This window comes from Trichosurus vulpecula, chromosome 6, assembly GCF_011100635.1.
Source record: "Trichosurus vulpecula isolate mTriVul1 chromosome 6, mTriVul1.pri, whole genome shotgun sequence".
NCBI classification, from domain to species: Eukaryota; Metazoa; Chordata; class Mammalia; order Diprotodontia; family Phalangeridae; genus Trichosurus; species Trichosurus vulpecula.
The window spans coordinates 149,890,030-149,911,738 of record NC_050578.1 but is presented as its reverse complement, the minus strand read 5'-3'; the positions used below and the strand labels follow the sequence as shown (position 1 = coordinate 149,911,738).

Here is a 21,709-nt window from a genome sequence, read left to right as displayed (position 1 = left end):
ATCAGTTTGTGAATGGCTTTAAAAGTCAGAGAGTTTGTATTTTAACCTAGCAGGGGTTTGTGGATCCTGTTGACAGCCTGGTGAAGCCCTTCTCAGAAAAATGCTTTTAAGTGAATAAAATAAAATGCATAGGATTACAAAGGAAACCAATCTATATTGAAATACTTATCAAAGACATATATATTTTTTAAGTTCACAGAACCCAGGTTAAAAGCCTCTGCAACTAGATAATAGGGATTCATTGGTGTTTAGTGACTGGGGAGGTGGTATGGTTAGAACTGTACTTTAGGAAAAATAACCTTGGACTATGATGAAAAATGCTCTCCATCTCCAGAGAGAAGACTCTAAGTGCATATTGAAGGATATCTCTTTTTTCTTTCCTTTTTCAATATGGCCAATATGGAAATATACTTTGCCTGATTTCACTTGTATAATGAATATCATATTGCTTCTTCTCAATGGGCTGGGGAGAGCTGGAGAGAGAGAGAGAGAGAGAACTTGGAACTGAAAATAAAACTTTAGACAATTAAAAAAAGGAAAATAACCTTAGTATTTGCATGTAGGATAGGTTGGGAATCATTCATTATGGAGCTTGATGACCTTTTCTATCAAAATAATTTTGTTGCCACATTAATTTATTAATCTCAGGTTTCTGTGTGCAGAGAATGTTTCTCTTATTAATAAATAAAATTCCTGTAGTAAGCTCCTTGTAGTAAATGTCTAATCCTGTTAAAAGGATTTAATTATTCAAACCTATTAAAAACAAACAAACAAAAAACACTCCACAACTTCACCATGATGTTACCTCCATGAGAGCAGTGAAAATATAAAATCTTAGACTTTCTGGGTACCCCATTGCAACTAAAACAATGTTCTGTGTGTTTTGTTGTTGTTCAGTTATTTTCAGTTTTATCTAACTCTTTGAGACATCATTTGGAGTTTTCTTGGCAGTGATACTGGAGTGGTTCACCATGTACTTCTCCAACTCATTTTACAGATGAAGAAACTGAGGCAAATAGGGTTAAGTGATTTGCCCAGGGTCACACAGCTAGAAAGTGTCTAAGGCCAGATCTGAACTCAGAAAAATGAGTCTCCTGACTCCAGGATGGGCACTCTAACTATTGTGCCATCTAGCTGCCCATTCTGCACATAGTACCTGTTAGAGAGAGAGAGAGAGAAAATGCTCAAGAAACAAAATCTGCCTGTGTAGATTGTCACTGTCTGCGACTGTCAGTTATCAGCCAACCAAGTATATGCATCTCCCTCTAAAATCCCTACCATCATCACTCTTTTATCATGAGTACAAGGTCAGAGGGTAATCTTGAAGATTCCATAAATTAACCTCATAGTTTGACAGGTCCTACCCAGCTGTAAGAGCTTCAACCACAGGCCCAGGGACCGACTCTTTTCCCAAAGATCATCCAAGTTAGATTCAGAAAGTATCCTCATCAGAAAGCTGGATACCAGGTTTATTTTTTAAAGGTATAGAGAGCAAAGAGGAGAATAGCAACTCATTAAATTTAATCATAGGAATGGAGAGATTGTGATCTACATTGGTAGGTGAGCTCCCTAACCAATGACATGATAGATCAATTAATATGCTGTGAATAAATAGCTACACAACTAATATTCTGAATGTAGACTGAAGCACTAAATTACTTCGCAAAAGATGTACAATTGTTAAAATTGGATACTTATGCTCAGAGAACTTCTCAAATTTCTAAATATTCTCTCTATTCCATAGGGATCCATAAAACATATTTTAATAAAGAATGAAATTGGGAGAGCAATTAAATATATTACAATCAATTTATCAGTGATAATAATACAATTAAATATTTAACAAATACTTATTAGCACATTAATAATACTTATAAGGACATCCATAACATTAATTAAAACATTTATAAAATTTTCAGTCACCTCAATAAAAAGTGTTATCTATATACCTTAAAAGGCTGAATGTTTTTTAACCACCTAATACTTCAATTCCTTAAGTCATAGCTAATATTTTTGAATGAATGAATACCAATTTTCAGATTCTGAATCCTTATTTGAAAGTGGATCCACCCACTATTGTGATAAGCTGCAAGACTAGAAGGAATAGAAAAAATAAGTTAGTGTTGGTGGTAGACAAAAACTAGAATTGAAGGGAGGGTCTATGGAATGCGGAATGGTTGAATAAATTATTATATATAAATATTATTGAGCTGTAAGCAGCAACTAATATAAAGGAGCCAGAGAAATATGGAAAGACTTGTTGGAACTGGTGCAGACTGACCTAGAACCAAGAGAAAAATATACATAATCCTTTTAACAACATAAATAAAAGGAACTCTACAATCAACTGTAATGTTGAGTAATTATAATTTTGGCCCTAGAGCAGAGATAATTTAGCATCTAGCTCCTTTTATCAGTAAAGTGTAGAACTCTGGATCTGAAATGTTATATATACTGTAACAACATGTAACTTTTTTTCCTTTTTTTACAAGCTAGGTAGGTCTCTGTCTCTTGGCAGCGTCAGGGTGGAGTGGCAGTGTTTGGAAAAAACTGATAAATATTATGAGCAAGACGTTGTCTTAAGGAAGCAGCTAAAATACGTGGAAAAAAAAGTTAATGACTTTGATATGCCACTACAACTCTATATAATGGTAGACTTCAACTAGTGGTAGAAATACTGAATTTTTCCTCTTCCAAAATCACACACAATTGTGCAATCAGCCCCATATGTATTTTGGACCCAATGAATCTTTATACTGAACTAGTTCTGCCCCACTTCATGTGGATGTATCCCTACTCCCACTATTCATTAACCGTATGCATTTCACAGTGAATCTTTACATAAATCTTTAATTACTTTGAAAAGCAAAACCTTTTCCATAAACTATATAATGACCTTTAGGCACTCTCCATGACAGAATTTCCAGGTTTTATAGTGATTTAAGTAAAATACATTTGATTCAGTTCAACAAAATTTATTTTTTTATGATATAAGGCACAAAATATACTCTTAAAATATGCATATTGAATCCATATGGCACAGTAGAACAGAATTCGACCACAAACTCTGAGAGGACATAAATTACAGAGTTAGAGCTGGGAGGATCCTTATAGATAATAGAGCCCAACCCATCTTATTTCACAAAGACATTTTTTGAGTGTTACCTCTGTTAATGTGTTCTTCTGTCTATTTTTAATATTCTATATTTCAACCTTCTTTAAAACAGAGTTCTTTCCTTCATCCCTGCAATGTTCTTTCCTTCCTGGTCTCAATGTGTTTGCTCAGTATCTAATGCTAGCACTTAATACCAAGTTTGCAAAAGGAAGGAGCTGGGTAATCTAACCTGACCAGTTCTTACATCTGATATATATATATGAGTTTATGGACTATAGTTGAGCTTAAATATGTGTAAACACCTACAACTGCTTTTGGGTGTAGGCCTCTACTTGATAATGAAAAAGAATGGTTTTGTAGAGTAAAAAACAAATGATATGGTGGGGCAGGCTGACAGTGGAGAAATCATGGAAAGGATTTGAGGATAAAATCTACAGAATTTTTAGTCATTGTTTTAGGATGAGAAAAGATTATTGATTAATTAGCACATTGTGACTATGAAGAGGTTATTCCCTGGAACCATTAATTTGGTCACTTATCTGCATTGTATCATTAGCTAGGTAGATAGATACACACAGAGATACTTGACACAATATATTAGGAGATTCTCTTAAGTGTCTGAGTGCCTTGTAGATGCATAATAATAACGAAAATTAATTATTTTTGGACTTGTGATTTCTTCACTGTAGGAAACTCCCTGGGGTGGAAGTTTCCCCACTGATGCAGATTGGCAACTCATCAACGCCATGCTGTCTCTCAACTGGCATTTATATTATATTTAAAGTTTGCAAAATCCTTTAAAAATCATTGTCTCACTTGAATGTGACAATAACACTGTGACCTAAGTACTACTGGTTTTATAATCCCCATTTTTTAGGATGAGGAAAATGACACTCCAAGAAGTTGAGGGATTTGCTCATGGTCACAGATGTGTTAAGTGTCAAAGGTACAATCTGAGCCCTGGTCTTCCTGATTCTACGTCCAGTACCCTAGCCCTATTTCACTGATGATTCTCACTATATCAGGTACTAGAGAAAATACAAAATGACTAATCCAATTCCTGCCATTTGCTCTAACCCTGTTTTGAACCCTAATTCTTTTTCCATCAATAAATTTACAATTTTCTATGAAAATGAGGGAAAATATATAAAATATTAAGTAAAAGTACATGAGTTAAATAAGGAGCTATCAAAAAAATGAATAAGTACTGCATGGGGTGGATAATTGTGAAGACTTTACAGGGTATGTCTAATGGAGAGGGTTTGGGATTTGGCCTTGTAATTTTGGGAAGGCATGCCCTTCCCCCTCTCTCTCTCAGATGTTAGAAGATAATGAACTTCCTGTGAGCTATTTGTTCTCTGCTCTGGGAAGGGTCTCTCCTGCCCCCATCCCATTTCTCTTCCTAGACTTTCAGACGCCACCCTGGCAGTTGAGTTCTGATAGGGAAAAACCTGAACGAACCGGATCAATCTTGGTCCTCTGGGTAGTTTTTGCGCCTAGACTGTAAGCCCACCCCCCTAGCCAATGGTGAGAAGGGATAGAGGTGGGTGGGAATCTTTTTCATTAAGACTATAAATTAAGGCAGGTTCCCTTTCACCTCACCTCCTCCATTATGGAGGTGTGCCTGAATCTTGCAAGGTTTGTAGAATAAATTTACTTTGTTTCTCTTAAAGATGTCTCTCCTATTGTTTTAAAAATTCTGTCCCATACAGTACCAAGTAAATGAAATCTACAATAGAACTGCCATGAGTGAAGTCATGACAGACATTGTCCTGGGTCGGAGTGATAAGGGAAGGTTTTATGGAGTACATGTTGGATCTGAGCCCTGAAAGGTTGATAAATTTGAATGAGTGAAGGTAGAGGGATGTTCTAGGTAGCAAATGACTTGAGCAAAAACAAACAAACCCCAAAATATAAAGGAATAAATGTTCATGGTGTTTTCACAATTTAGCAATTATATGAATCTGGTGGAGTTAAGCCATTTCTGTGGGGTGGTAGGAAGAAATGAGTTTGTAAAGGTAGGTTATAGACAGGTTGACTGTGGCCTTGAATGCCAACCTAAGGAGTCAGACATTTCCTATAGATAATACTTCTGTTAGGTAGATGCCTCCTAGGGAGTTATCTTTAAAGTAACTTGTGACAGGAATAATTGAATGTGAAAATTTTAGAGAACACTTTAACTTAATAAATGTATCACTTAACATAATGGATTGAATGAAATGATTGATTTTAATGCTAGTAGTTACAAATGAAGCTGGTGTTTTAATGAAAATGATTTGATTTAATGAATTAAATTGTAAACTTACTGGGCAGGATACCTAATGTTGGGGAGAGGGGAGTTGCAGTTTAGCATACTGTTTTCACTTGAAATGCCAGCATCAAGCTTGCCAAAACTCTGGGGTAATAAATTCCATTAAACCCCCTAGAGTGAGAAAGATGACTTTGCTCTCAGCTCCTGGGGGCTCAGTCCCTAAGGACCAGCTAAGAGCTAGTTAGCATATTCTCAAATAATAGAATGAATACATAATTTAACACCTTACTTACCCAACCCCCTGCCCCACATGAGAGGGAGCCTTAACTGTGTGATGCCTTTAAGATGTGTGGGAAAACACTCCTAATCGCTGAAGGAAATGAAATATGCTGGCATCTGTTTAATCAGTACAGTATAATCCAATCAGTCTTAGAATCAAGGTTTTGATTATATATTATTCTTCCTTTTGCACACAAATTACTAAATTGTTGCTGACACCTCCCCAAGTATGAAGGAGGACAGGGGAGGGGACTGGTCTATTTGGTAGTATGGTGTAGCCATAATGGCTTTTGTTTTCTTTGAATGGCTCAGCTTGCCTCATTGAGCCTCTGGACACTGTGGCTTGCTCTTCCGGGGCAGGAGGCCCGGGGAGCATGCCGGGAGGCAGACGGCTTCCTGTGTGGGGAGTCATGGGGCTGGCTGAGGGGAGGTGTTAGCTCCAGAACCTGGTCTACCCTAGGGGGAGGAGCCAACTCAGGAACCAATCGGCCCTGGTCATTTGGGCGGAGCTTGATGATGTCAAAAACCCTATAAGAGGGGAGAGGACAGCTTGAAGATTCTCTCTTTCCTTTTCCGGTTGGAGCCAGCGACAGTTACGACAGTTACGTCAGTTACAGCGACCGTTACATCGTCAGTTTCAGTTGCAGTTTCAGTTTCAGAAACAGACACAGCTGAGGCAGGAGCTGCCAGCAGCAGAGCTGATCTACGGGAGGAAGCTGAACAAAGACTTCAGTCCAGTGGGTAATCTTATTACCATCAAGGGGGAAACATGATTTTGCTTTACGCAATCATGTTTCTCTGTAGCCTCCTGGTTACTCTTTCAAGGCGTACTTATTGGGCCTGGAAGATTATGACCAACATATCAAAATGGGGTTGCTGGTTCATGGGTTGGTTACTGTTGAGCCTAAATAAATGTTTTGATTCTTCTGCCTTCTACTTTGAGAGTTTCTTCTATCCGGCGATTCCGAACCTATCAGACATGTTTATGATCCTCTTTGAGATTATAAACTCTGCCCTCCTGATACATTTGGCGTCACGAACAGGATCGCTAGGTATAAGATCTCTATTTAGAAGCAGAACAATTCCAGAGGAAGAGATGAATATCCCAGGATGGGAGGATCCATTTTATTCCTCCCTAGCAAAAGAATTGGCTAAAAAAGCTGGACCCTGTGAAAACTGGGAACCAAGGCTACGGAGAGGAGATCCTAGGGATTTGGAAAAGTGTTTACGAGAAGTTGGGATTCAGTCAGGGGCATCACTATCTAGGCAAAGCTGGATAGTGTTATCAGCCTACCGGCTAGTATACGAAAGATTGAGATTAAGTGAAAGACATGGGGGCACTCCTACCCCACAGGAAGAAGAGGAATCTCAGATAGCAGGAGACCAAACTGACTCAAATGAGAACTTTTCTATTAATGTGGCTAAGAGCAACAGGAGACCAAAAAAGCCCAGAGTGCATTTCAACCCAGCCCAGAAAGAGCCGGCTGAGGCACAAAACACTACTGGGGTTCAGGATGTGCCTCACACAGAGAATAGGAGATAGTTAAATGATCAGACAAGGGCTCGACCCATACAAAGGAGGAAGACAGAAACCCGAGGTGAAGATTCAGTTACAAGGGAAATTCAGGAAGATTTCTCACCGCAAGAGGTCACAGATATTTTGAGTAGATTCAGCCAAAGAATAGGAGAACCATTGATATCTTGGATGGTAAGACTCAGTGATCAAGGGGCCGGTGGAATATCAGTAGATGGGACAGACTGCATGAGATTCATAGGTATCAGCCATGATCCTCTAGTTCAACAAGCTTTTAGGGAACATCATCAGCAAGGAGATGGTGATAGCAGGACTACTCTGTTGGCATTAGCCGCTGTGGGATGCAATAAGAGATATGCTACTGATTCTATGTGGCCCACTGAGCACAGACCCTGGTATTCACTTAGAGATTGTATCATGAGACTAAAGGAGGAGGTAATGAAGACTGCCATTATGATAGGAACTGCAGACAAATATTACAATGATCCAATGGGACTGTCTCATAGGAATTTAATAATTAGGACAGCTCCCCCTGCTTATAAACAACTAATTTTGAATTTATTGCTTGGAGAAGTAGGGAGCCGTCTTACAACAGTGATAAATAAGATTTTACAGTTATATGACTTAGGTGACTGGGGAAGGGATAGATCTCCTCGAGAGAGAAGAGTGTATAACCAGCAAACTTGGCGCCAAAGGAGAGTAACAAGGAAAGAAATGTTTACTACTTTATTGAGAGCAGGGGTAGGTTTTGAAATGATAGATGGAATTCCAACCAATGAATTATACAGAATGTATAGAGGACTTGATAACACGAGAAATAGGGAAATAAGAACTGCTCCTGCAAGCCTACAAGCCACTCAGACTGAAGGTGACCTTGTGTGATCAACGGATGAAAACTTGTACATCTGGGGAAAGGCTGGGAGGACAATCTTAGTCTATATCTAGGGTGGGATCCTCTTGGCTTCCTCATTATGTTCCTTTTGAAAAGAAACATTTCCCACCTGAGTTTGGCTCTGATGTTGGATCTTTGCATAACTGAAATCTCAACCAAACTTGAGATGATTTTATTTGAAGAATTATAGTCCATACTTGTCTATTCTTTTTGTCCTTTGTTTTGGCTAACCTTGTTGCTAGTTTTGTTTCCTTCAGGCTTAAGCACCCTGCACTTTCCGGTGACTGCCTAAGCATGTAGCATTCTTGGAATTCCTGCCAGCTCGTTAAAGAAATGACCTCTGGAATGGGACTTTTTGGGGGCAGGGCCATCTCTACATCCAATTTCAGCATGAAGAAGCTATGGAAAATGAGACCTTCACCCCTCACCCCAAGATTTTGAGCCCCAATCGTTCAAGGGGGGTGGAAATGATGATAGTGTTCTGTTTACTTATTTTGTGTTATCCTTGCTGTGTTGTTTTATTGTTATGATATTATTGATCCTATGTAATGGATACAAGGATTTAGGGGTGGACATTTGAATTATTAATAATTATTTTGGGGATGATTGATTGAAAAGATTATTTTGCTGGGATCTAGGGGTGGATCGCATTTGAATCGTTAACCAATGTTTGGGAATGTCACTGAATGATATGTTTTGCTTTATAATGAATAATATGTTTTAGTTTCCTTTGTAATTGGATCACAATGTATGTTCTAGGATACATGGCTGATTAGATTATGTATCCTATAACAAGGGGTGGAGTGTAGCCATAATGGCTTTTGTTTTCTTTGAATGGCTCAGCTTGCCTCATTGAGCCTCTGGACACTGTGGCTTGCTCTTCCGGGGCAGGAGGCCCGGGGAGCATGCCGGGAGGCAGACGGCTTCCTGTGTGGGGAGTCATGGGGCTGGCTGAGGGGAGGTGTTAGCTCCAGAACCTGGTCTACCCTAGGGGGAGGAGCCAACTCAGGAACCAATCGGCCCTGGTCATTTGGGCGGAGCTTGATGATGTCAAAAACCCTATAAGAGGGGAGAGGACAGCTTGAAGATTCTCTCTTTCCTTTTCCGGTTGGAGCCAGCGACAGTTACGACAGTTACGTCAGTTACAGCGACCGTTACATCGTCAGTTTCAGTTGCAGTTTCAGTTTCAGAAACAGACACAGCTGAGGCAGGAGCTGCCAGCAGCAGAGCTGATCTACGGGAGGAAGCTGAACAAAGACTTCAGTCCAGTGGGTAATCTTATTACCATCAAGGGGGAAACATGATTTTGCTTTACGCAATCATGTTTCTCTGTAGCCTCCTGGTTACTCTTTCAAGGCGTACTTATTGGGCCTGGAAGATTATGACCAACATATCAAAATGGGGTTGCTGGTTCATGGGTTGGTTACTGTTGAGCCTAAATAAATGTTTTGATTCTTCTGCCTTCTACTTTGAGAGTTTCTTCTATCCGGCGATTCCGAACCTATCAGACATGTTTATGATCCTCTTTGAGATTATAAACTCTGCCCTCCTGATACATATGGGGAAAGCTGATTAGATTTTATGTGATACCTAAGATAACTTCCTTATCTATTCTTCCTTGCCCTAATACAACTCAGATTGCTCAGTCTTCTTACTGTAGTTTACTAAGCTTGTCCTAAAGGGTTGCAGCCAGTACTCAGTTTAGAAGATTAGATTATTTCCTAAAATTCACTTTTTAAAGCTCTTTAAAGAAGCATCAATATGCTTCCCCCCACCAAAAAACAAAACAAAACAAAAACAAAAACAAAAAACCCCAGAACAGAATTTTTACCTTCATCCTCCAATATGAAAGTGAATCCCATCTACCCATGAAGATTTCAACGGAGAAAAAGAAAATTAATAGTCAGCCCAATATCTCAAAAGATATTTTTTCAAGGTTGTAATTTTGCATATTTTTACCACATCAGGTTTCTATGATTACAGGAAAATATGTATTATTGTTTATTTGAATTATTTTGTTAATTTTGTCAGTCAATTAATAATCAAATATTATTAAATGCCTGCTATGTGTAATGCAGTTTGCTAAGAAGTGGGGATGCATAGGCAGTGAAACACTCCTGACTATCATGGATCTTACATTACAAAGGGAGAGATGACCTATATATAACTATGAAAAATATGTAAAATATTCACATGATGAATACAAGGTAGCTTGCAGGTTGAAAACATTTGTGGGTGAGGGGATCATGAAAGGCTTTTGGTTTGAGCTGACTCTCAAAAGAAACCAGGGATTGCAAGGAGAGGTTAAGAGAGAGAGCATATCAGAGGAAAAAGGGATGTCTGCTAATATAATTTGTTTACGGTGTTATAGGATATTTTGTCCAAAGGAAAGGCAACTTTTTATTATTATGCAAGAGTATAATATCTACTTTGTGGATTATGATAATCTTGAGCCTATTCTTACAGTCAGGTACTAGGGTTTTTATAGTAAAGTCCAATCAAATGAATACATATGGCATTGGACATATTAGCTTCTGAAATGCTAAGTGTGAATTGACTGAGCCCCAAAGCTTTAACCTGGAATTCTGGCAATTGAGAACAACTCAATTGAGCTGGATATATGGAAGAAGAAATGGAGAAGCTTCAAGGGGCATCCAACATATGACCACAGTTCAGACAATCAGACACAGAGGACATGGCAAGGGAGAAGGTTGAGAAACTGGGATGCCAGGGTATTCAAAGTGGCCAGAGGCTACTGTGAGAGAAGACTATGAGAAGAAGGTCTGAAAATTACAGTGGGCAACATAGAGTATGAGAACTCTTCCTTCTGGTGCTTTGGTTCACAGAGTATGAGCAAAGTAGCAACCAACTTTGGAGAAAGTGCCAAGAGATGAGATGTTTTAAAGAGAAGGTCAAGTTTTAGTGGTGTGAAAAGAAGAGATCTAAGATAATAAATTTGGAACTGGAATGGATCTTGGAGACCGTCTAGTCCAATCCCTCAATCCCTTAATTTTAAATATGTGGCAAATGGGTCCCATGAGGAAGGAAGGAAACAAAAAAGGAAAGACGAAGGGAGAGAGAGAGAAGGCATGGTAAAATGTATGACAAATCTATCTAGAAGATGTCTGAGGATAAACCTGTACTATGTTGTTGAAACATAGTCCCACTTTCTATAAAAAAGTTTTTCCAGGGGGTACAGAGCCAAGGTGGCAGCTGGAAAGCAAGGACTTGAGTGAGCTCTCCCCCAAGTCCCTCCAAACACCTATAAAAAATGGCCCTGGGGCAGCTAAGTGGCACAGTGAGTAGAACATCGGCCCTGGAGTCAGGAGGACCTGAGTTCAAATTCGGCCCCAGACACTTGACACATATACTAGCTGTGTGACCTTGGGCAAGTCACTTAACCCCAATTGCCCTGCCTCCCAAAATAAAAAATGTCTCTGAACAAATTCTAGAGCTGCAGAACCCATGAAATAGCAGAGGGAAGCAGGGCTCCAGCCCAGGACAGCCTGGATGGTCGCTGGGTAAGGTCTATCCCATGGAGTTGGGAGCAGAGCAGGGCAGAACCAAGCGTGGACTGCGCTAGGACCAACCAGCCCGGGAGCCAGGTGGAACAGGCTGTAGGGCCCTGAATCTTTGAGCTGTGGCAGTCACCAGACTTTTCAACCCACAAACACCAAAGACAACAGAGCAGGGCTTTGGAAGAGGAAAGCTTCCACATGGTCCTGTTTCTCTTCCCATTATTGGCAATATACTGCAGCTAGACCTTAAGAATATCCCAGAATCTCTTTGCAAGCTAGCAAAAGAATATGGCCCAGTGTTCACTCTGCAATTGGGTGTTGAGCATTTTGTTGTGTTACATGGGTTCCAGGCAGTGAAAGAAGCTCTGATTGATCATGGGGACAAGTTTGCTGACATAGGACATATACCAATTTTAGAATTGTCTAGCAATAGATTAGGACTTGGTGTAAGCAATGGAGAGAGATGGAAACAAATGCGTCGATTCTCCCTCATGACTCTGAGGAATTTGGGGATGGGGAAGAGGAGCATTGAAGAGCGAGTCCAAGAAGAGGCCAGGTACCTTGTGGAGGAGTTAAAAAAAAAAGAGATTGCCATGTGACCCCATGTTCATCCTTGGGTGTGCTCCTTGCAATGTAATCTGCTCTATCATTTTCCAGAAACATTTTGAATATAAAGACCAGAAATTTCTATGTTTACTGAACATTTTAGAAGAAAACACCAAGATCGTAAGTTTCCCACGGATTCAGATCTACAATTCTTTTCCATCTCTAGTACATTATCTCCCTGAATCTCTTCACAGATCAATTAAATTATTTCATTTACTCCATGAATTTATTTTGGAAGAAGTGAAGGAACACCAAAGGACACTGGACCTCAGTGATCCTCAGCACTTTGTTGACTATTTCCTCATGAAAATGGAGCAGGAAAAGCAACATCCACAGTCTAAATTTACTATTGAAAACTTGGTCTGTACTGCAGCTGATCTATTTAGTGCAGGCACAGAGACAACAAGCACCACCCTGAGATATGGACTCCTGATTCTCCTGAAACACCCTGAGATAATAGGAAAAATTAATGAAGAAATTGATTGTGTGATTGGCCAAAATCGAAGTCCCTTGCATGGAGGACAGAAATAAGATGCCTTACACCAATGCTGTGATACATGAGATACAGTGCTACATTGACTTTTTTCCCACCAACCTGCCCCATGCAGTGACACAAGATGTACAATTTAGACAATATCTTATCCCAAAGGGTACTACCATAATACCAGTACTGTCTTCTGTTCTCTTTGATGATGAAGAGTTTCCCAATCCAGAGCAGTTTGACCCAGGTCACTTCCTGGATGAAAGTGGCAACTTTAAGAAGAGCGACTACTTCATGCCTTTTTCAGCAGGAAAATGGATATGTGTTGGTGAGAGCCTGGCTTGGATGGAATTATTTCTGTTTTTTATTACCATCTTACAGAATTTTACCTTGAAATCTCCCATTGACTGTGTTGGTAAGCAAAATGGGCTCTTAGTTCACCAAGTGCCCTTGAAGAGTTTGGCTTTTGTTCCCTTTGAGTAATTAAGTGTATTTCATTCAGCCTTACTAGGTGCTAAGTCCCAGGCCCAAACCCCTATTAGGTGTAAAACCTATGTGGGTGTGGATTGGTAACTAAGGTGGGGCCCAAGGTGGGGCTAACTCAGGGGAGGGCCTAGTTTTACGTATGAGTTTGAGTGATAGGTTTGGGACATCATAGGGTCTTAGACCACGTGGGTTTAAGTTGCCTCTATGTGACGATTTTAGGTCACGTGGGTGAGTAACATGTGTGACTCACACCTGACGCTGAAAAAGACATAAAACCAGGGGTTGCCTTTCTATTCTTTGGAGCTCTTACCCACACCAGTGGTGGCGCATGTGACTCTGGGCCAGCCCTTGTTCTGAGCTCCCAGGCTGAACCTAGATGTTGGTAACTATGAATCTGTATTTGGTCTGTCTGTTGATGTTTGTAATTTGTTTGTAATTTGTTCTGAAGTTCAGTGTGCTGGTCTCTTCCCCTGAACTAAGTGAATGATATTTGTGTGCTGAATTAAAGTAAGCTTGTCAACCCCTTCACATAGCTTTCCTTAGTTAAGCAGATCAAAAGAACCTATGCTTTTGCAGTGTGTTGGCAGCTTTATGGGTGCTAGCTGTTGGTGGATCTTACACCCCCACAGAAGCTGCTAGCTGGATTGTTGAAACATTGACCCAAAAGATATTGACACCTCCCCAGTTGCCAGTGGACATGGCAAAGTAGCCCCCTTGTATGAGATCTGCTTCCTACCTTTCTAAAGCATGTGAAGGACCACTCCTGGTTCCAGCTGTCTCTTCATGTGCTATGAACAAGCTGTATTCATTCCGTTGCCTGGCAGTGAACGCCCTCTATGACTTCAGCCCAATATACCCTTCTAGCATAAACTAATACTCCTTCTGACTTTTGCCAAAATCATGACTTAATTTTCCCCAACATTCCCCAGAAGTCCCCTGTTCCTAGAATATTTCTTCTCTTCACTCCTCTTCAACTCCACTGATTGCAATTTTACCCATCCTTCAAATCACAATTTGGATGCCATATCCCTTGTAAGTGCTTAAAAGGTACAAAAAACAAGCAAGCAGTTAGATTACTGTCAGCAGCCTCTAAATGGGCAGAGTTCTACCTGCAGCCACGTTGTCAGTCTGTGTTGATTCTGATCCTATCTGAGGAAAGGATGATCTAATCTGCTCACTTCTCACAGTGCTTGATATATAAAAACATGCTTAATAAATGCTTTTTAATTCAAAAAAAGTCTTTCCAAATTCTCCTTAATGCTGGTGCCTTACCTCTGCTGAATATCTCCAATTTGTCCTGTATATGTTTTGTTTGTACATAGTTGTTTCCATGTGGTCTCCTCCACTGGACTATGAGCTCCTTGAGAACAGGTATTGTCTTTTGCCTTTCTCTGTAACTGTAGTAGTTAGCATTGTGACTGGCTCATAGCAGGTGTGTACTAAATGCTTTTTTAAATTTTGATTTGCCTGTGTTTAGTAGACCATATAGAAGATGGAGGGGGTTCTTTTGTGGGGAATCGTGTACTACAGCCCGAGTAGAATTTTCCCTGGAGTAGCTGGGGAAGGCATAATGAGCCAATGACTGTGAAAGCTCAGAGCTCATTTCTCCTTCTGAGCAGTCTTACTCCATCCAAATGTGAACCTAGGCAAACTACAGGTCAAGCTCATGGCACAGTACAGGTAAATTGAATGGTGCCTCTAGCCTCTATGCTAGGCAAGTCTTCTCTGAAAGACTCTGATTTCCTACCCAGAAGAAAGAGAGGAGTATGAATCAGACTGGATGCTTTCTAAGTTTGGTCTTTGTCTACCTCTCATCATCTCATGAATAATTGCAGTCATTTTCAGTTGTGTCTGACTTTTCGTGACTCCATTTGGGGTTTTCTTGCCAAAAACACTGGAGTGGTTTGCCATTTCCTTCTTCAACTCATTTTACAAATGAGGAAACAGACAAACAGGATTAAGCGACTTGCCCAGAATCACATGGCTAGTAAGTGTCTAAGGCCATATTTGAACTCAGGAGGATGAGAATTCCTGATTCCAGGCCTGGCACTCCATCGACTGTGCCACCTAGCTGCCTCCTTATGAATGTGAAAAAAAATCATTTCCCCATTATCATTTTGTCTAATTTGTAGATGAGGGAAGTGACTATTAAAGAAATAAAGAGGTTTATCTTAATTCATGTAATTCGTGTCTAAGCCTCAATAAAAAAAAACACAAAACCTAGTTTTGTTTTGTTTACTTTTTCTTCCTATTCCAGGATGGTTTCCCCCTCTATCACTCTGGATATCTCTGCCTTCATTTAAAAGTCAGCTATACACTGCTTGGGTATCATCCATTGATCTTGCATTATCAATGCTTCTTTCTAGACCCCATTAATGTGAATGATGTGCATCTTCCTTTTGTCCCACTGTTTTACTAAGAGGCCCTTGGTAGGTAAGTGGGACATTGGGAAAGCTGCTGCTTCTGAAAAATGATACTGCAAAGAGGTCCTTGGTGCAGAGACCAAACTACTCCTGGAAAGAATATCCAGGTCAAAAAGCATATGAAAGTTAAGCATCTTAAACATCCTTGGCAACAGTGACATTCAGAATAAGGTTTTGCTGTTATTGTTGTTTTTTTGTAATTTATAAGATGGTGTCAAAAGCAAAATACTTCATAATTTTTTTTAAATAAGAAGAGAAAAATATTTCAAAGTTTGGTTCTAGAAAATGTATACTCCTGTTCATGAACAAAACTTGACCTTAGAAATAATCTGAATGGATTTCAGGTTACTCTATTAAACTGTTATAACCTCTTACAAGTTACAAAAAGCAACTTAAATCTTAGGGGCATGATTTTTAAGGTTCTTTTAAAAAGTTATGACTCAAGGGCAACTTTGTGATAATCACCAGTAAATTTTAAATTGTAAATATCTTTCTAATGTCCTGATACTTTATAAAGGATTTAGATTATTCTGCCATCTAAGTATATATAGGGAAATGGGGAGACTATAATGAAGTTGGACTTTAGTCAAGAGCATTTAAAGCAGTTCTAATGGGCATTTGAGGATGCTGGCCAAAATATATTGCTTACCTGTAAATGAAATTGTGCATGTCACTCAAGGTATTTTTTTTTTGATGATGCATTATTTGTGGACTATTAGAAATGTCATAGACCAGCCATTTTCTAGGTTCCTTTTCTCCTAAGCCTGGGAAAGTAGGGCAGAAAGTTTTCCTTTTTTCTCTCATTAGAAACCACTTTAGAAAATTTTAATTTTGTTTATGTTCCCATTCTTTTCTTTCTTTGACAGCAAAACCAGTTTGTAGAACGATAGCATTAGCATTGAGAAGAAATCATAAAGAGAAATCTGAGGTTTCTTTTGAAAGATACAGTTTATAGTGGGAAAGTATGTTCATGAGAAGCCCATAACAAACAAACAAAAAAAAAACAAAACAAAAAACCCACATCCCTGGCCCAAATCACCTTCCATATCAAAGCTTCAAAGTAGAAAACAATATGCCCAATTCTTCCATTTTGCCAAAGAATTTTAAAAAAGAATAATAAAATAATGGCAATTCCTAAAAACATACTGTACAAACTATAGTTTCCAGTTCATATGAAGTTACTGTAATCATAAAATATATAGATGTCAGTTACCCTTATTGTTCCACAATGTATTTGGCCAGGGTCTGCTTGTATGCAAATACACTCTCTATTCACTTTACGATCCTCAGCATTTTCTCCTTTTAAATGGCCACAATTGTATGCTACAGGGATAGAGATAATTAGACTTCGTGCAGAGTATGTCTGAATCAGTAAAGTTCAGTAATATTAAAGTCAAGTCAATAAGTCAAGAAGCATTTAATAAGTACTTACTGTGAGACATGCACTCGGCTAAGTAAGTAATGAGAATACAACTACAAGAAATACTGTACCTGCTGTCAAGGAGCTTACATTCTAATGAGAGAGATAACACATAAAAAAAAAAGGTGGAAAGGAGAGGGGAAATAGGAAGCCAGCAGGGGAACTGAAGAGAAAGACCTAGAAGATAATCAGAAATACAGCCAGGACAGCAATTAGGCCCAGTCATCCTCCTTAAAATCGAGGAACCAGGCAATCTGAGGCAGGAGTCAGAAGGGCAAAGAGTATGTCTAAATTCATCGACAAGTTACTTAATATCCTTCCTGTCCCTTCCTTATTATTGGAATCTTATCCTAATTCTTCTTCTTGCTCTAGTTATTCCTGACTTGGTAAGGAAACTTGACATAGTTTAAGAACTCTCCAGTGGCTTGGCAGCTGTCATTTTTTAATTCCTACTTGGACTTGGCTTGGGAACACTTACCATTTGCCCAGAGACAAATATCATGTGCTTCCCCCCAGCTGTTATCCTAATTCAGTAAGCTTTAGCACTGGCCTAATAGCCAATATATAACTTCTGCTATATATACCTTCTATACAGGGTGTTCCTAAAGTCTGGACACATAGGCAAAAAATGCATATTTTCAAGAAATGCAATGAATGAAATTTTCAACAACATTTTATTAAATTGGAATATTAAAAAATAACATCTTCAATTCACTTGCGATGCAAAGGTTGATATGCTCTGCAAGATTCACATGAACTTGATGCAATAACTCCACATTGCCGTGAATCGCCTGTGTGTCCAGGCTGTAAGAACACCCTGTATAAGTCTATAACTTCTGCTGGCACCACTTGCCATTTTATTTCCAATTTCTTTCCTGGCATGGCAGAAAAGGTTTTCTTTCCACTCTCAGCAGACTCCTCCTCCTTCACTGTACACCAGAGTTCTTTGAGTTCCCTCATGTACCTTCATCCCACAGAAATGGCAAACGCAGTCTTTGTTATTTCCCCAATAAACACACAAACCTTACCTAAAGTTATCAAGGGGAAGAAAAATGATTGAAAGCTTTCACATACACCAACTGTATACTATAGAATATGAATCCTACAACGTCAGGGAATAGACTCTAACATTCTTAATGTGATTCTTCTTTCTTAAAAGGACCTATAGCAATCATTTCCAAAATGGTTGAATAGAACAGAGGTGTCATTTCTCACAAAAGAGCCATATCTGTGATAGAGTTTCTCATTCTACCCCTACCCCATATTGTTTGTGACCTGTCAGATGTGCTTATGTCAGTGCTCAGGGGTTCACGCCTTTGATTCACAGGTAGGGCCAATAACTAGGATAATTAACATTAGTTATGAGGGCACAAGGAAATGGATGAGTAGATCAAATGTGATAACATAACAAGGAGCAATGTGATAATAATCACTTTACAAACGGGAACTCAAAATGATGGACTAGTTTTATACAAATCCTAATGCGCAATTTAAGTGAAAAATCTAAAATGGAATAGATAGGCTAGAAAATTAGATGTATCTGTTTAGTCATTAAAATATAAAACTATAAAAGACTAAATATTAGATATGATAGATACTTTGAAATGAAATAGTATTATACAGTTATTCTTGAGGAATTTTTAATAGCCTAACGAAGAGGCTCCCAAAGTGGGCCATACCACCTTGTGGGGAGTACTGGAATGATCCAGGAGAGTGGTACTAGCCTCAGGTGCAATTGGGAGGTATCAAATGAAAATAAGGGGGCAGTGGAAATGTAAAGAAAGAAGAGAAGATACAAAAATTTTGAAAACCATTCATGCATATTTCATCTGTTGTATAACAGAGTTAAAAGTCATAGTGATTACATTATTTTCCAAATAAACACACAAAATGCAAGTTATAACCAATCAGTGGTCAAGTCCACCAACAGGTCTTAACAAGCAAGTGTTGGCAAGTGAATGTGAGCACATTGTTGGGAAGTACAGCATGCAGTGACAAGAATGTGTATATGTAATGACTTCTTTACAATAAGATATTATATGTTTACATGACACAATATTGCATCAACAAAATTTCATTGCAAGAAAACCCCCACAAATTTACAATAAATTATTAAATTTAAGATTATATATATAAAACATGAATATATATATATACATATGTGTGTATAAAACATATGTTAGATATTTTATGAAATGATATAAATTTTTAAAAAGTTAAAGGGTTAAAGAAAGTAGATTTCTGGGGGTGGAGTGCTGAGTATTTTTTAAGGGGGCAGTAGGCCAAATAAGTTTGGGAACCTCTGGCCTAATGCAGTAAATAGATGGATACAATTTTAAGGTCATACTTTTTTGGGGTGAGGAGGAGAAAAATAAGGTCATAGAATTGAGAGGTGTGAAAAGAACTATGAAAAGACACTGACTCGTCCAATCATGGCCATGTTTTCACAATTAATAAATAAACAGGGGATCACCAATTCAAATCCAGGTCTCCTGATTCCAAATCCAGTGGTCTTTCTACCAGAACACAACCTGCAGGCCTATTATAATATAGAATGCTACTAGCAAAAATAACAAAGCCCTGAAGATCTCACTTGTGACAAGTAGAGCAGGCAAAGATAATTTTGTATTAACCTATAAAGAGCATCATGTCTTTCTTCCTACTGTGGTTGTATAACTGTTTTTTGTGCTTAAGCTGAAATCCGTTCTCCCTATTAAAAAAGGACCTAGATTTGAGGAATGTATCTCCATTTTTCAGATAATCAACAGAAAGAAATATTCTTTTTGAAAGCTTGTAACAGATGTCCTTCAGTCAGCAGTCAGGTCTATCAGGACATGGCCCTGAAATAAGAAAGTGAAACAGTGAAAGTGTTTCTGGTAAACTCGAAATCACTCAGCATTCAAACTCTCTGTAATTCCTTGGTTCTGACTAAAAGTTACTTATCAATCCTCCTTTCACTCATTAGTTCATATATTCCACTATTTTTGTCGTTCAGTCATTTCAGTCCTGTCCAACTCTTTGGGACCCCATTGGGGGTTTCTTGGCAAAAACACTGGAGTGGTGTGCCATTTCCTTCTCCAAGTCATTTTATAGATGAGCAACTGAGTCAAACTGGGTTAAGTGACTTACTCGGGGAAATGTCTGAGGCTGACTCTGAACTCCTGTCTTCTTGACTCTAAGCCTGGTTCTGGCCATTCTGGCACCTATCTGCCCAATATTACCACTCACTGGTAATTTGCTGTAATAGATCCAAAATGTTAAAATTCTTTTAGACCTTAAGATCAAAGCTAGATAAACAACTGGCAGGGGGGAAAAAAAACCATGAGGAATTCCTCTCAGAAACAGAAAGGAGAGAATAGGATCTGGGAGGGGAGGACTCAGGTAAAGATTTCTTTAAGACTTGAGAAGGTTTCAGTTTTTCCTCTTACCTTTGAAGTGGTAGAGAGGAATAGGACATTGTTTGGCAGGACACAGGAATGAGCAGAACCTAGGCACAGCCAGAAACAGGGAAATGATCTAGCAATAAAGGAAAACATGAGGGTTATGAGATTATCTCTAGTAGGAGTGGTCTGAGTGGGAGTAGGGAAAGGATTATACATTGCAGATCAGCCTCCACAAGAAAGTGTCAAATGTCTTAGCAAAGAGGAGGAAGTGGTTGGGAACCTAAGGATACATAGGGCTGAACAGGATGACTGAGATCTGGTGGAAGGATTCCATGACACCAGAAGTAGTAAAATGATGAGGGAAAAAAAAAAGGGAAGAGGATACTGTGCCCTGGATTTACATTATAGAATACGTCCATGTTCTGTGGGCACCCTGTTGTTAAGGGGAGAAGGTTGGGTTTAGACTATGAAAGCAAAAGAAAAAAAAACATGTCATGCACTTGTGTGCAGGCATAGATATATGCATATATACATACATGAATGGGAACACATACAACACATATAAACACATATGTTTTGTGTATATGTTATATATGTGTGTGTATATACATACACATATCCATCTCTAAGTAGCATCTACTTCAGCCCAGGTAGGTAGATAGTTCACTGAGGAATAGACCCGTAATGCTAAATGATCCATACTCTAAGGAAATTGTGATTCAGAAAGCAGTTATTAAACATATATGAATATGAGAGGCAAAAAGATGTAACAGAGCAATGGTCTTGGAGTCAGGAAAACCTGGTGGTAAGTCTCATCTCTGCCCCATAATGGCTACGTGTCACTAGGCAAGTTATTTAGCCTCTTAGTGCCCAGATGGCTCTTTAAGACTAGTGATTGTATAGCTTCTGCTTGCCTGCTTTGGTAAAGGAAATCTTTTGCAGAGAACTCCAAATGATGATGAAATCACAGGTTTAATTAAAAAAAATAAATTGTGCATACATACATGTGTATATGTGTGTTTATTAGAAGAAAACAAAAACGTTAAAAAAATATATAACTCAAGTTCTCCAATGAAATGAAAGAGAATGGAAGGAAACTTAGAATACCAATAATTTGCTGTATTAAAAAAGACATATTTTAAGCAGCTGAAGAGTGATAATTTGGGAATTTGACAAAGTCTATTATGCTTTAGGTACATTTAAAAAAGGAGTTGCAAATGTGATTTCTGATAAGACAACAATAAAATTTATATCAATTGAACAAATAGGTAAATTATATTATGCTTAGATGCTCCATAAACATGTTTTGACAGATGATAAT

At 38.8% G+C, this 21,709-nt stretch overlaps 1 pseudogene; it reads left to right on the top strand.

Annotated features, from left to right (window-relative positions):
* The first annotated feature begins 11,038 nt into the window (after positions 1-11,038).
* LOC118853930 lies at positions 11,039-13,906 on the top strand (annotated as a pseudogene).
* The last annotated feature ends 7,803 nt before the right edge of the window (positions 13,907-21,709 follow it).